The 16,470-nt window shown below is 41.9% G+C and overlaps 1 protein-coding gene across 12 annotated transcripts in view; it reads right to left on the bottom strand.

Moving 5' to 3' along the window:
* Osbpl6 (oxysterol binding protein like 6) overlaps positions 1 to 16,470 on the bottom strand; it is a 185,522-nt gene that overhangs the window by 84,853 nt on the left and 84,199 nt on the right. For 11 of the 12 annotated variants that reach the window (XM_029470666.1, XM_029470664.1, XM_029470669.1 and 8 more), the window contains one exon: positions 12,945 to 13,110. The gene's annotated coding sequence lies outside the window, so the exon portion shown is untranslated. Of the gene's footprint in view, positions 1 to 12,944; positions 13,111 to 13,251; positions 13,362 to 16,470 lie in introns of those variants that run through there. The other variant, XM_021184241.1, reaches the window with a different exon arrangement.

Raw genomic sequence — 16,470 nt, 5'->3', positions numbered from 1 at the left:
TCTCTCTCTCTCTCTCTCTCTCTCTCTCCTTACAGGTTGAAGTCCAACTAATCCAACAATGACTAGCTGTGAATACAAAGTCCAAGAATCTAGTCGTTGCTCAGTCCCACAGGCTAGGTGTCTGTCTCAGCTGGCCTTCTGTACACACTGGAATTCCAAAGAAGTAGGCTGCAGTGCCAGGGAAGGAAAGGATGTGCTAGCAAGGCGAGTGCACGCAGGCAAAGAGCAGAGACTTCCAGCAGAAGGTATGCCTGGAGATTTGGATATGCCTCCAGTGTCTCCTCTCCTCAAGATCAGAATTAAAGACCCGTGTTTCCCCATCTCAAGTTTCGGATCAATGGTGTGTGTCTTCCTACCTCAAAAGTCTGGGCTAGAAGTGGATTCACCTACTTCAAGCCAAGCAGACAATCCCTCCCAGGTTTGCCCTCCATATCTAGATTGTAGTTCTTTCCAGATAGTCAAAGTGACAACCAAGAACAGTTGTCGCCATGGAGCCCAGAAGTCATCATGCTACACGGAACAAGCCATCTACAATGGGGCAGATGCTGCATGCTTCCATTCCTACCAGAGACCCAGAGTCATCCCCCAGGTACAGAGAAAACAGGTGTGGCGGTTACCAGGCTTTTCAGGACACGGAAACAGAGCTGATGCCTACTGGGCTGAGTCTATAATTCTAATTTTGAAAATGAAAACAGTTTGGGGATGGATGGTGAATGGAAATTCACTCAGTGCCACAACACGTCACACTTAAAATTGTAAATTACACACACACACACACACACACACACACACACACAATCAGCTACGCTGCCTTGTACCACACACAGGCACTGTTTTACACGGGTTTGCAGCCAGGTTTCATCATGATGCAATCTTTCCTATTAGAATTGCCACTCCAGCCTGCATCACGCCCCCCGCCCCCCGCTTCCGCATGTTCTGTCCTCTGTTTATCTGACATGATTCTTCAGAACCCCTGAGGGAAGGGACAATATGATTTTCGTCACTGTGGTTATACGTCATGAGCCCACAAACACCACCCAGGATGTTCACTGAGCTTATCACGTCAGTAGATTCCAGTTTCTCCATTATATCCATTAGGCACAGATAACTGCGCACACAAGCTGCCTGCAGATAACTACTCTCACGTCAATTCCTCGATATTACTGTATCTGCTTGAAGATAACACAAAATGATTCAAATGAATTATGAACTCCGGTTTCTTATCTGTTCAGAAGCCACTGGAGAAAAAGACTATACAGAGTTCAACCTTCCCAAGAGAAAAACTCCTTTAAAAAGACCTGCCAGGCTACTAATGGAACCCAAGGGGCCTTAGGGCATTATTAGGTTTTATTCTTTCTTGTGTTGAGTTACCCATGAGAAGCCAGGAAGACGTGACAGCATCAGGCTGATAGATTAGGCTGGCTGCATGGAACTGTGGCACCTGCCACCTACTAGTTTGCTGCCATCTAGCTTGATTACAGACATTTTGTGGTCAGGATCTTGAGAAACTGCCACCCTTCTAGAATGACAAGTTTTCTGTTATGCATGTGCCGTGGTGTCTACAATGCTAACTTGGGGAACCAGCATGAACGTTTGTTTTTGATTACTGTTCTCCACTGTTAGGTCAGGGAGAGAAGGGCTGGCATATGAGGTCTACTACAAGGCCTTACTTAGATTTTTCAGCCTCATGAACTCATTTAACTGGGGTATGGGAACCTTCGTGACTACTCAGTGCTGGGCTCAGGTACCTACTGTGTGCACCCCTCCTCAGCTTAGGCTTCAGAGGTACCCCTGAAACTAGCCATAGTGGGGAGGGGTCAGCATGACACTATACTGCTCACAAGTACGTATTTCTTGCACTGATGTTTTATTTTTACATTAAAGAAATCCTCATGGACTATGAAAGCAATCCCAACTTGCATTAGAAATATGATCCAAACATCAATAAAAGATAAGAAAATGATCAGATACCACATAGATTATGATTATCTTAAGCTCAGTTTGATGGTACTTATCTATAATCCTAGCACTTGGGAGGCTGAGGTAGGAGAACTCTTGCTAGTTTGAGGCCAGCCTAGGCTGCAGTAGTGACTGAGAAAGCCTGAGATTACCTAATGAGACTCTGTCTCAGAAACATAAAAACCAAACCAAACAAACAAATGTCCCTCAGACAAAATTTTAAAAAGCCCTTAAAGCTTACTTTAATATCAGAAATACTTGAGATATCACCAAAGATGAAAGGAATGGAAGTCCTGATAACTTGACTGTGTGTGTATAAGGTTTGCACAGTGTTGGTCCTGTAGTAAGCTATAATTCAATTAAACTAAGTCCTAAAAGGCTTAAGCTCCTGCCTGCCTCTTCCAGTGGGGCCTGATACGATTTTGTATCTCAGGGAAGATGCTGAGGGGACAAGAGAACTCTATGCCTGGCTGAACTGAAGAGATCTTGTGGGAAAGAGAAAGAATGAACTAGTTAAAAGGCATATTCATACACAGATGCTGCAGAAAAGCTGGCAAGCTACATACAGAATTGACTTCATTTCAAAACTAAACTTCAAATAACAATTGAGGTTTTTAAGGTTTTAAATTATTTTTATTGGTGTATATTCATCATAGTGTTGGGCATCCTACAGTTTCTTTCAAGTATTTTATGTGCTCTGAGGATACTGATGTCCGCTTTCAAAGTCCTATCTCTCTTTCTCCACTGCCAAGTCTCTCTTCTGCATTCACATTGAGAGGTCACGGGTATACCTGCTCAGGAATGGTACCTATGAAGGACTGCAGGAAACTACAAATGAGAGAAAATATGCAAGATTTGCCTTATTACTCTTTGTTCTGTTGCTGTTGTTGTTGTTGTTTGAAATGGGGTTTTGGCATACGTCCCTGGCTGTTGTGGGCTGTTGTGGGCTTGTGATCATTCTCCTGCCTCTGCATTTGCTAGAATTCTAACCTTACAAGCACCATGGCTGGCTGGATCTATCTGACTTATTTCAGTAAAAATGGTGATCTCCAGTCAAAGCTATTTCCTAGAAGAAAACATAATTTCACTCTTTATGGCAGACTACAACTGCACTGTGAGCATATACCGCATTTTCTTCATATGCTGACTCCATGACTTGGTTGTTATGAAATAAACAATAAACATGGATATGTAGACATCTATGTGGTATGTGGCTTAAATAGGTATGGCCCCCATAGGCTCATGTGTTTGAATGTTTGACCCATAGAGAGTGGCTTTGTTGGAGGAAGTGTGTCACTGTGAAGGTAGATGTTTAGGTCTTATATATGCTTAAGCTCTACCCAGTGTGGAACACCATCCGTCCCCTTCAGCTGCCCACGGATCCAGATGTAGAACTCTTGGCTCCTCCAGCACCACGTCTGCCTGCACACTGCCATGCTTTCCACCATGATGATAATAGACTGGACATCTAAAACTGTAAGCCAACTCCATTTAAATGTTGTCCTCTATACACGTTTTCTTGGTCATGATATCTCTCCATAACATTCCCTTAGATTCTTTTGGGTGTGTGTCTATAAGTGGCAAGCTGGTCATACGTTACTCCTGCTTGTTCCCTATGTAGGAACCTTCACAGTGATCTCTACAGTGGCCTTATCAACTTATATTCCCACCAGCAGTATACAGGGGACTGCTACATCTTTGCCAGCATTTGTTGTTGCTTGTTTTGTGGCTGGTAGCCATCGTGACTGGGTTAAAATGGAATTTTAATGGAGTTTTAATTTGCATCTCCCCAGTGGCTAAGCTGTTGAACATTCATGTATTTATTGGCCATCTGCACTTAACCTCTTAAGAGCTGTTGTTTCATTAGCCCATTTATAGGTTGAGGTGTTGGTGTTTGGCTTTTTCAGTTCCTTTCATCTACATAATCATCCTGTCTAATATATAGATAGAAAGCATTTTCTTCCATCCTAAAAGCTGTCTCTTCTGTGGATTATTCACTTCCTTTGCGGTGTAGACCTGATTTAATACCATGCACATCTCGGCTTTACTTCCTGAGCTGCTGTAATCCTTTCCAAGAAACCCTTCCCCAGGCCTTCATCTTCAAGTATTTTCCCCTGACAGAACTGTCAGCTCTGATTCATTCTGAATTGATATTTATATATTTGGTGGAAGATATGGGTCCAACTCATTTTTGCTTATGTGGCTTCCCATTTGTTGAGGCATGTCTTAATTACTTTTTTTAAAGAATTATTTATTTTATTTTATGTATATGAGTACACTGTAGCTGTCTTCAGACACACCAGCAGAAGGCATCAGATCCTACAGATGGTTGTGAGCCACCATGTGGTTGCTAGGAATTGAACTCAGGACCTCTGGAAGAACAGTCATGCTCTTAACCACTGAGCCATCTCTCCAGCCCCTCTCAGTTACTTTTTTTTTATTGCTGTGATTAAGTACCATGACCGAGACAATTTAAAAAAAGAAAAGAGTTTATTGGGGATTCAGAGTTTCAGAGGGTGAGTCCACAACCATCACTGTGTGGAGCATGGCAACAGGGATGCAGGATGCTGGAGCAGAAGCTAAGAGCTCACATCTGATCCAAAAGCACTACGGGGCAGGGGCTAGGGGTGGTGTGGAGTTTTGAAGTCTCAAAACCCTGACCCCAGTGACACACCACCTCCAACACTGCCATAACTCCTAATCCTTCCCAAATAGTTCCATCAACTGGAGACCAAATATTCATGGGTCTATGGGAGCCATTATCATTAAAACACCACAAAGAGGCTATTTGTTTAGGGCATCTTTGTAAAAGAAAAAGAATAGGAGGCTATTAATGTATGGGTTTAGCTCTGAGTCTTTTATCCCATTCTTTTCATCTAAATGTCTTGCTTTGTGCCAAGACTATGCTGTTTCTATTATTATGTCTACGTGTAATCAGACTTAAAATCTGCGAGTGTGATACTTGCAGCATCAGGTTTTTAAGCTAAGGATTACCTTTGCAATCCAAAGTTGTTTGTGCTTCTGTTTAAATCTTTGGGCTTTCTTTTTCTATCTCTGAGACAATTGGCATTGGAGCTTTAAGGAAATTACACTGAGTCTATAGGTTTCCTTTGACAATGTAGAAGGGGAAGGGAATTTTCTTTTTTTTGTTGTTTTGTTTTGTTTTGTTTTGTTTTGTTTTTTGTTTTCGAGACAGGGTTTCTCTGTATAGCTCTGGCTGTCCTGGAACTCACTTTGTAGACCAGGCTGGCCTCGAACTCAGAAATCCGCCTGCCTCTGCCTCCCGAGTGCTGGGATTAAAGGCGTGCACCACCACGCCCGGCTCGGGAATTTTCTTTAAGTTAAAATTCTGTAAGGGCAACAATTCAACAAGACAACAGCAACAGAATTTGGAGGCTGGAAGTATATTTGATTTATTTGATCAATTAAAAAATTGGAGCACATATTTTAAAAGTCGTAAGAATATAATTCGGTCATGAGGATATCCTGTCACAAAGACAGTGAGTGAAGGAGCTCAGGGATAATTTGAAATGTCACTTGACGCTGACTTGGGATGAAAAGGGGTATTTTCTCTCAAACCCCAAAGCTTGGGAAACACCATGGATGCCTACCACAATGTGTCTGTAGATGATGGCACAGAATGGATATGATACCTGAGCACACCCCTGTCATGCAAGTTCCTAAGCCTATCCGGACTTATAAATAAGAAAGTCTCAGGAAGGGACACAACCATGTGACAGTGAGCAATTCAATTATGGAACAGATTATGATTCTAAGTTTTCTTGCCAATTTCAGATTTCTCTATCTCCTCCAACATAGTATTTAAAAACAAAACACAACACAAACACAAAAACAATTGTGCTCAGAAAAATACATGAACTGAGCAAAAGAGAGAAGGCTCAGTGTGTAAAAGCACCTGTGCCCAAGCCTGATAATCTGAGCGTGAGCCCCTGACATCCATGTGGAAGGAGAGAACTGACTCTTACAAATGTGTCTTAGGACTTCACATTCTCTCTCTCTCTCTCTCTCTCTCTCTCTCTCTCTCTCTCATACACACACACACACACACACACACACACACAAATAACGGAAAACAACCCTATTTTTCTAATCAGCATCGAGCTGTTTTTTTTCTTTAAAAAGTCTGCCAATCATGCATTACTTGAATAGAACATAAACAGTGCCCCAATAATATCTGAAAATATACATGTTCAAAGATACTTATTTCAAAAACCTGTTTGTCTCTTGATTAGTTTAAAAATTTGTGATAATAAAGTAAGAATATTCATGGAATAAGCCAATACATTTATTCTCAGTATGGATACCCAGAGAAGACAGGAGGAAAGAAAATCAAGCAAAATACAAACTAAATCAGGAAATCATGGCCATGATATCAAGATGAATACTGGTAATTGTTTTTTTTTCCCCTGAAGACTTCATTATTATTTGCTGCAGACAGAAGAGCTGCTCCTGAGGTCATGGGAGCAGGAGAGCCTGCCCTGCCCTCAAAGACTGCAGTACTCAGGACCTTGCCTGGGCTGCACAGCAGAGCTCGCCCTGGTGGTGGGGAGTCTTTATACTTTATGTCTAGTAGTACAGTAAGTTCTTATAGCTATAAGAACTATAGTCATGGGAAGATTTAGAAATTTACTGGTTAAATTATGTGAATAAAATAAAGTGAAATTGAAAAAAGAGGAAGTGTTTTAGATTGCTGAGGTTAAAAAAAAGGCTCTTGCGGAGCATGGTGGCGCACACCTTTAATCCCAGCACTCAGGATGCGGCGATCTCTGAGTTCCAGTTCATCCTGGTCTATATAGAGTTCCAGGACAGCCAGAGAGAGAAGCTCCGTCTCAAACAAAACAAAACAAACATCTCTGCTAAAGAGGGTAAAATCCCCAACTTGCTGATAAAATTCAATTCCCAGCACCCAGATATCTGCAGACACTGCATACATGTAGTGGCCATAAATACACATGTACACACACACACACATATACACAAACACACACACACACATGCATGCATACATACATATACACATACATACATACACACATACTTAAAATTTTGGCATAGATATACATAAAGTAACAGTAAATAGGTCTTATTTTTAAAAAAGAAAGAGACGAGACTCTGTCTAGTCTAAACATAAACAAGACCCAAATCTAGAAATCAATAATAATAATAAATAATAATAATAAATGTTCCCAACATTACCCACCATTCTCCCCTCCCTTTTCGGTGTGCGTGTGGCTTCTTCATTTATGTAAACCTGGGGTATACTATACTTGATTTGATGCAAAAATTTGGCATTTCTTCACCTGAATTTTTCTTTTCCAAGTGTTTTATTTTGAAGCAACTTTGGATTTGCAGGAACATCTTAAGAACATTCTAGAACATTCCACATACCCGGCTTCAAGGACACTCTCCAGCTTTCACCAGTTCTTCAGAAATTGAAATAAACTCAAATGCCAAGCCTGCAGTTATTGTTGAAGTAAACTCTGCCATACTTCCCAATTTCAAAACTATGAATATTTAGTCAGTAAACTGTCATTTAGTTCTCAATTCCACATTAACTCTGAATGGGCACAGCTTTTCACTTCCCCCACAGCACCTGCCTCAGTAGTTACATCACTGGGGTTGGGGGGCAGCTTACTATCTACTCTTGGACCCTTCATCTTGGACCCTGTCTTCAAGATGCCTTTGTCACAACTGCAGGATTCACAACAGTGCTTGGTTGACATTGAACAAATACTCAGCAATCTTGGGTAAAAATGAAAGAATTAATGAATGCTTTTGTAGATGAGTAAATTGTCTGTGTGTGTGTGTGTGTGTGTGTGTGTGTGTGTGTACTAGGGGGAGATGTAAGAGGCATAATAAAAAGTACAGCCATTGAGATGCAGTTCTGAAACTCTGACCTTCTCTTACCAGTCATGCACAGCGGAACTGCAGGAAGCCTGTGTGTTAGTCACTGCAGCGTCACTCACAGGAACACCACTTAAAATTGCTGCTTTGAAAGCCAGCTCTTTCAAAGTCAATCTGTGCTCTTGTGTTGGTTCACTCAAACAGTATTTCCTAGCCTTATTCATTTGATACACCAAGTCCATGAGATAAAGTTTAAATAATGCTCCAAATTAAAATAATTAAAACATGAATCATTCTCTGTAAAAATGTATTTGAAAAAAAATCCACAAATAGCGGACATTGTTGTGATTCAGAACACAGGCAGTGCGAGGAGGCCGATTAAACAGTGACAAGGCCGTGGGCGAATGAGGCATCCGACCCCTCCTCACTCCCACTGCCGGCCTCCGAGACCAAAGTTCAAGGAATTAACTGCCAGGTTGGAGGAAGAATGAAAAGAGCAGGAAACAGGGTGACCTTTCCTGTGTTTTCTATGAATCCTTATATCTTTCCACAGTCAAATGTTATAAAGTGTGTCAAGAAATCAAAACCCTTCATCATGTGACTGATCCAAAGAAGCGATAATCATTCCAGAAAAACCAACATAAATTATCGATTTATCAAATAAAAAAGAAACAAGGGGATGAGCGTGGAACAACTTCGGAGTTCTCCGCTTCACTTGGAGAATGACTCCTTCTTCGGTCTGGAGCTGCCCCAGGAGGGAGAGTAGACACTAACAAATGAATTCAATATGGCACAAACTGAACCCAAGAGTCCAAGGAGCCCGCTGTCCCTCCCAGAACAGCCTCAGGTTGTGATGCAGAGGGTGTTTAAATACCTCAAATTCTCTGTCAAACTAAAGATTTAATAGACTAATTCTCAATGCCAAGAAACACGTTAAATATTAACAACAAAAGGAGGTTGAAGGAAAACCTCATCTCCGGACTCCATATATAAGTTTGAAAGCACTCATAATGCTAATAAATGCTTAAAATACCTAACCTTGCAGTTAGCTTCTTTCTCTACAAAAATGTTCAGCAATAATTAGTCATTTAAGGGTAATATTATTAATTTGTAACTATTTTATATAACCAAAAGATAAGCGGAATAATTTCATATTATTTTGAACCAAAGATTATTCAATGGAAACAAATATATAATTAAAATTTATCAAAACTCCATAATGCTTACTCAAGAAAATCCATATGAATTCTTAATTTTAATGTATGCATTTGTTATTAGGCAAAGCAATGAATCAGAGAAAAATTTGACAGAATGGGTCAGAGATTGGACATGTCCAACTCACACAAGAATAGCACAGGAAAGGGAGGGAGGGGGGGAAGAAAGAGGAGGAAGGAGGAGGGGGACGGAGAAGGGAGGAGGGGGAGGNGAGAGAGAGAGAGAGAGTGAGTTTTATCATGACAGTTTTACAGAGACAGGTTGCAGAGAGAACAAACTAGACACAGGTAAAAACAGAATGAACCAGAGAATGAAAAAGCCAGAAGATTAGGACATATTGCCAAAGTTAGTTTGAGCTAAGCAGAGAAATTCAGTCAGAAGCTGAGAGACGACATATTGAATCAGTCAGCTTAGACGATTAGATTGTATGGAGATTAGGAACTTCCAGACCTAGGCCTAGGAATAGTTAGAACAGAGAAAGAAAGTCTGAGCTCAGTCCAAGTATCAGCAGGGCTTGGGCACAGCTCTCACCTGATCCCTTTATCTGAGGGAAAAAGTAGCAACAATTACATCTGTCAAATAAAAGTTACTTTTACAACTGGGTTCTACAAAAAGGACTGCAAACATTGGTGACTCTCAATGCTCTGCTAATGTTTTTAAAATCCATTTTGTAATGACAGAACCAAGGTTCCTAGAAACAGGGAGTGCACACACTCCAGAAGAGTTGAGGTAGCCTGTAACAACAACAAAAACAACAACAACAACAACAACAACAACAAACAGAGCCAAAGAACCTAACATATCAAGTGTGCTTCCAGGATGCTCTGGACGAGTTCTGGGCTGGGACTGGGCTGGCTCTCTTTTGTATCTATACATATGGAAGCCAATCTGAAGGGCTCCAGAGAACAAAGCAAGTTTTATTTGAGCATCATGAAGAACAGCAAAAACTACAACAGATCATATATATAATATATATATATATATATATTATATATATATATATGATATATATGCACCTCCCAGGAGGCATGACCTGAGGCAAACGCCACACCACGGCAGAAGCAGAGCTCCTGTCTCTGAAGCCAGCCATGATCTGACTTCTAAGATCACAGAGTAAAGAGTGATACCAACAGCTGAGCTCAATACCTGGAATGTCCTATTGCCCAAGCAGTTCAGTTTGTCAACAGGGGAGGGGCTTGAAAAAAAGGTGGGGAGGAGATATCCTAGATAGAAGTCATGAGACCAATTAACCAAACGAAATATGAGCTTTGTCTTGTTTATCTGCTAAAGAATGAACCTTTTGAGAAAGGATTCTCACTAAACCAGAGCTCACTGCCTCTCCAGAGCTAGGATCCACAGATGAAGAGCCAGGTTCTACATGTGTGCTGGGTATCTGAACCAGGGTCCCTCTACTTACGCAACACATAGTTTACCAACTGAACCATCCCCCCAGGCCTGAGCCTCGCCTTACGAAGAGTCTGTCCCTTGTCTAGTTAAGTCACTGTTTAGCCAACATGCAGAAACACACCCCCAAGTACTTGGTTCCCATGAATCTAGCTTTGATAGCCAGAGGACTCACTGGCATTTTACCTGTGCATGTGGTCAAGTTCTAGCAGACATACTGACTCCGGAAATGAGCTATCACCCTGACCCTAAGCTATATTTGAAAATATAGCCATATTTTCCCTTATTTGTGTCAATGTTTGAAAATGGACAGCCTCGGTTTAAAATCGGTTTAAGAGACAGAACCAAATGAGTCATGGGGGAAACTTCTGAAAATTGTTCCGGTAAAATATTTTCTTCTTTCCTTTTTTTCTTTAAAGAAAACATCGCTTTGTGAGCAGGTCAGCCTTCCACATTGGATTTTAGCTAATGTGGACAGGGAAGCGGTACACCCATAATGACTCACACGATGAAATGGTTCCATGACAAAGACACACAGTTGAGTCCAATTTCAAATTAACAGCAGTTATTACTAAATGAATTTCAATTTACAATAGGATATTGGTCAAGTTGGGGGGGCAGTCTTGACTAAATGCATCACACCATGCCTTCTGATGGCAATATCTCTCAATGTCACAATGTTGCAAAGGTAAAGAGCACAGCAAACTGCTCACTGGATCACCCCTGGGACAGATGTGCCAGCTAGAAAATGGACTCTCAATCCCTACAGAAGTCATTCAAGGAAGAGTCAGATCAATGAGTCGATTTTACATCCTGCTAGGGTGACAATTAAATCAAATAATGGAACTCTTATGTCATAAAATACGCAACTTTAAGATGACAACACTGAGCCAGCAGCCGGGTGCACACCTTTAATCTCAGCAGTTGGAAGGCAGAGGCAGGTGGTTCTCTGAATTCCGGGACAGCCTGGTTTACAGAGTGAATTCCAGGACAGCCAGGGCTTCACAGAAAAACCCTGTCTCAAAAAACAAAACAAAAACAAAAAACAAAAAACAAAATCAAACAAAGAGAAACAAAAAGATGCCAACACAGTGTCTAAATAAAACAACTCAGGATGCATCCCTGTGCTAATCAGCTCTCTCAAGATCAATAGGCTATCCTACCTTGGAAAAGGCTTTCTTTTTTCCAGGCAAATTTAGTAAATCCCAAAAGAGATTCTTCTCAAAGCTCATGTTTGATATAAAATAATAAACATTAAAATAATGGCAGGGAATAAAGACAATCTGTGTTGAAGTTCACAGAAGTGAATTCACACGAGGAAAGGGGGAAAAATGCAGAGCTCTTAAATGGCATGGCTTTCAAGTAGGTGCCCGGCAGGTACCATCGATCTGTAGAACTAGTTGATTAAATATTGATGGAACGCTAAAGACTATCCGATAGTAATCATTAGGGTGGTAACAAGATCACATTGTATATTTTCTAATAGAGGATTTCTGGCTTTTTATGTGAAATGTTTATATGTAGTAAACTGATTTTTAAATTTTTTTAATACATGAAAACATGTTCTAAAAATTGTCCTGTGTCTTACTAGTTTGCAAACCATCATTTGAATGAATGTATCTATGAGCAGAAAGCTTCTTGCATTGTATGATTACACTAAATTATCCCCGAGCTCCCAAGAAGGACTGATCCATGTAGAAATAGAAGAGTGGTATTAGAATCCATGAGGAACATTCCCTAGATTATGTATGTCTACATTTTCATCACCGATATCACTACTGCTGGCTGCACCCAGAACATGCAAATGTGAGTGGAGGGTATGCAGCGAGCAAACCTCTCCCAAGAGTAAGCACTAGCACACGGAAAGGCAGAGTGCAGTGGAGAGCAACCGTGCTGCGGGAGGGTGGGGGTCGGGGGTGGTGTCTAAACACTGAAGGTGAAACTCAAGCGGCCTAACGTTTCAAATGGAATATATGAATTAGCACTACAAGTGCTGCAAGCACCAATGCCACAAACAACAAGCAGACCATAAAACCGTGCTCATCATTTTAGTCTCATGGGCAAAGCCAGAACCAAGTCTGTTTACAAAACAAAACAAAATAGAAAAAGATTTTCTGATGATACAGTGCTGTCTGCGTGCAGCCAAATAAGGAAACCAAAGGTAACACTGCGGCCATGTTTATGCTGAGGTCTGCAAGCTGACACTCAAGAAGTGAAGGGTGGTGTCTAGCTTCCACACAAGAGACTGTAGATAGAAATATACAAGTTAACCGATACTTTTGAACGTTTATGTCCTTTCCTTTAAAAGAAAGTCAGATGGAACCTTCCCCCGAGGTGACTAAACATAACGGGGATTGTGATGTGCTATTTTAAGATCGGATATACAAGAGGGTACAAAGAAGCGCTTTGCCATGACGTGGTGACAGGTCATTATTGTTGGTGTTATTCAGACTGCCTGACCCACCCTGCTTTTTCTGGAGGTGAGTGTTCTTCACACTCACCTTCGGCTTGTGTCAGAGTCTTCTAGCTTGGCTGCACCATCACAACTGCTTCTCAGTGGACTGGCTTCGGATGCCTTTAGCTCGTCTTGCTCCTCTGCGGTCTGCCAGCCCTGTTGGCACTGCTGGTGCCTTAACTGTCTTCTTTCGTTGGTTTCCCAGCAAGAACCTGGAAAAGAGTGACAACAATCACACAGGGCATTGCCACAGAATGTCCATGACACGCTCCAGAAGGTGCCGTCCAACAGCTCTCTGGATGAAGAGGCTTGGACCGGCCATTTCGGCTTGTCTTGCCTCGGCTCTGTCTTACCTAGCTGAAAGACATGACCACTGCCCTCTTTAGTGCTCACAGTGCTGATTCACACCTGTACTCTGCCCAGAGTCTTGAGAGAGAACCCTTCAGGTGACACAGCGAATGCTCTCAGTGAGGACAAAGTCCATTAGTCCATTGTCTAGAAGCAAGCTCAGCTTCCCGATGAAAGGTGGATAAATACCAGGCGGTACTTTACAGATAACAGGCGTGAAGCGAGAGCATCACGACAGCTCGTGAATCTCCTGAGAAGACCCAGGTATCGTCTTCAATTTGCCTTTCAAGGGTAGACCCACTGCTGACCATACAGTCGCAGAATACAGTTTTCAACTTGGTGTGATCTCTCAGGAAGCCAAAATACACAGACTGAGAAAACAAATGTTTACTTTAAGGATAAAGGAAATAGCCAGTCCCAAAACAGATGCCTCACCCTGAAACACGAAGGCAGCCCTTTTCCTCAAGCCACAGACCCCTCTCTGGCAAACTCTACACAGTACTAAAAGTATTCATCAAGCTAGACGCTGTGGTCCACACCAATACTCCCAATTCCTGGGAGGCTGAGACAAGAGGATTTTGATTTTGAGGTCAGCTTGGGTTCCAGAGGAAAACCTTGTCTTGGGGGAAAATAAAGTAAGTGAATATAAATAAAAGCTATATTTTTGGGTTTAATTATTTGAAAGTGTGTCCCTATCCACTCTCTTTTTTTTTTAATAGACCATGGCCTACTGAAAGTGCAAACGAGGCCTGTCTACCCTCAATGCTATGGATGGCGTGGTTATCCTTTTTTTAAGGGGGAGGGTTAAGTAAGATAGGGGCTTATTCTGTAGTCCACATTGAGCTGGAACTTCTGGAGATCCTCCTGCCTCCGCTTCCTAAGTGTTGGCCTTACAGGAAGCCACCATGTCCCATTTGATCACTTTGTGGTTATCTTTCCACCCCAAAAGCATTTCTTCCAAATTCCTCTCCATCTCTTGATCCAAAAATAAATCTATTCCATGTGTTGTATTTTGTAGATCTGAGCAAACTTAACAGTAGCTAATGCTGACAGCATAGATGGTGTGTGGTTAATACCCACTAAGATTTTTTCTCTGCTTGGCATGGCATCTTTTTATTTTTGGCACACAGGATTCCATTCATGCCCTTTAATCTCACATAATTAATTGTAGGCAGATGGTGAAATCTAAATTTTCAGAATAGAAACTCTACTAGCCACCTTCTCCTTGTTTTTGCCAGTGATGGATTCTGTCAAACTTCTGGTCCAAGCTGAAGGAGGGAACATATAGAGTCCTGGGCTATGTGGAAGCCCCGTTTACTCTCCCCTACCCCATCTCCTTCCCTAGACATTTTTTCCCATCCTCTATGCCTTGCTAAAACATTAGATGACATTCTTAAAGCTATCCACCAAGGTCTATTCTCTTATTTGGCCATTTCTTCCTCTTGAGGCTGATTAGCAAGGTCCAGCTATCAAAGTATTGCAGTCCAGCAATCAAAAGTCCCCTCTGGCTCACTTAACGAACACATCTCATTAAAATTAAACACCTCATCCTAACACAGGGGTCCCCTTTTACCTTTATAAACCTCCATCTTCCTATGGACCATGTCTATCTCCTTTCTATCACTCTCAAAGTAGAAAGATCAAGAACAGAGGATCATATGATACAGCCAAGGTTTCCAACTCTTCCCTCCATCCCACCACTAAAATTCAGCAGACAAGACAGTGATGCAGAGTGAGTCTTGGGGCCCCCAACTAAGAACACTCCTTCTTCCCCACATCCTCCATGTATCCCCAAAGCCTGTGCCAAACAGACCTAGGCCCAAGGAACATGTTCCCACTTCTCCATTTCCTTCTCCTATTCTCTCGGCCAGTGCCCTTCAGAATCTCCCTCTAAAGCCCAGGCCCTGGCTAAGTCATTGATCTTCTCAACTGCCCTTCCCTGGGGCTTGTGGTCTATGCTCCTGTGAGGTCACCCTGGTCTCAGAGTGACTTCTGTTCCTAGCTAATCCCCGCCACTGAAAGTGTACTCTCAGAAGCAGGGAACAGATCTCAAACACCCCATCCACACCCGAACACATATACAGCATGGGCCTGAGTTCAAAATGGAAAATTACCAGGTTTTAATTTGTGTGTGCTTTACTCAGGCATGAAATCTATTATTGTCCATTGTGATAAGAGCAGACTTTTGTACTGTTGTGCAATGCCAAGATCGAGGCTTTTTGGCTTGTTTTGAGACTGTTATTAGTGTTCGTGTAGACATCTGCTGTGACCTTCCAGGGGACTGAGCACTCTGGGTTAAAATTATTACACACTTCAGACATAAACAAACATCTCTGAGAGCCACAAATTAATGGATATTATGGCTGTACATATTAATTGATGAGGACAGCCAGAGCTATATAATAATATCTGCATTCTAAATTCCCCAGTGAATAATATCTTGTTTTGTTTTGTTGTTGAAAAAATTGTTCACCAAATGGCAAGTCACCTTTATTTTAATTAAGAGCCTGCCCAGACTTTCACTTTGCACAGAAACTGCACACAGGGCAGAGGTCCAAAGGTGAGAAGTCTAGAGTTTGAGTCTGGTTGCTCCTTGGGAGAGTACCTGTGGAAGGTTAATTCTTAAAGCGCAGGTAAGAACTATGCCCAAGGCAGAGATAGGAATGGTTCTTTTAACGAGCAGAACCCAACTGATGCTTTAACAAGAGCAGCCTATTTGCTTTTTATCTCCCGACACTGACAGAAGGAATCATTTTCTAATTTAATAACAACTTCTGCAGTACAAAAGGTCTCCCAACACCCCCCTCCTGAGACAGTCATTAACTGCAAGTTTTAAAGGTTGAAAAGTTGATTTGAACAAAATCTCCCACACCAACCAGTACTCAAGGAGGAGCCTCTGGAAGGTCTCGTTGAGGTGTTTGGTGACTTGGCAATGATTCTGAGCGGCTCACGCAGGAAGCCAGGGATCAGCGTCGTCCCCTCAGCCCTGTGACTAATCCTCCCACGGCCTGCATTTTGCACACCAGACATTGTGTTCTTGTCCAGTACATTCTCCACTCTCCTGATTTCTCATTCAAGCCAATCCGGGATGGAGATGAATTCTATCAAAGACTAGACGGTACCATGAAGCTACTACGCAAACGTACATAGCACAAGGTGACTAGAAAAAGTAGGATCTGCCGCTCTGTGAAATAACAAAGGCAAGTTTCATAAAAACGGTTAAA

Source organism: Mus caroli, chromosome 2 (assembly GCF_900094665.2).
Source record: "Mus caroli chromosome 2, CAROLI_EIJ_v1.1, whole genome shotgun sequence".
Lineage (NCBI taxonomy): Eukaryota > Metazoa > Chordata > Mammalia > Rodentia > Muridae > Mus > Mus caroli.
The sequence above is the reverse complement of the archived record's forward strand: the minus strand, read 5'-3'. Positions and strand labels throughout refer to the sequence as shown.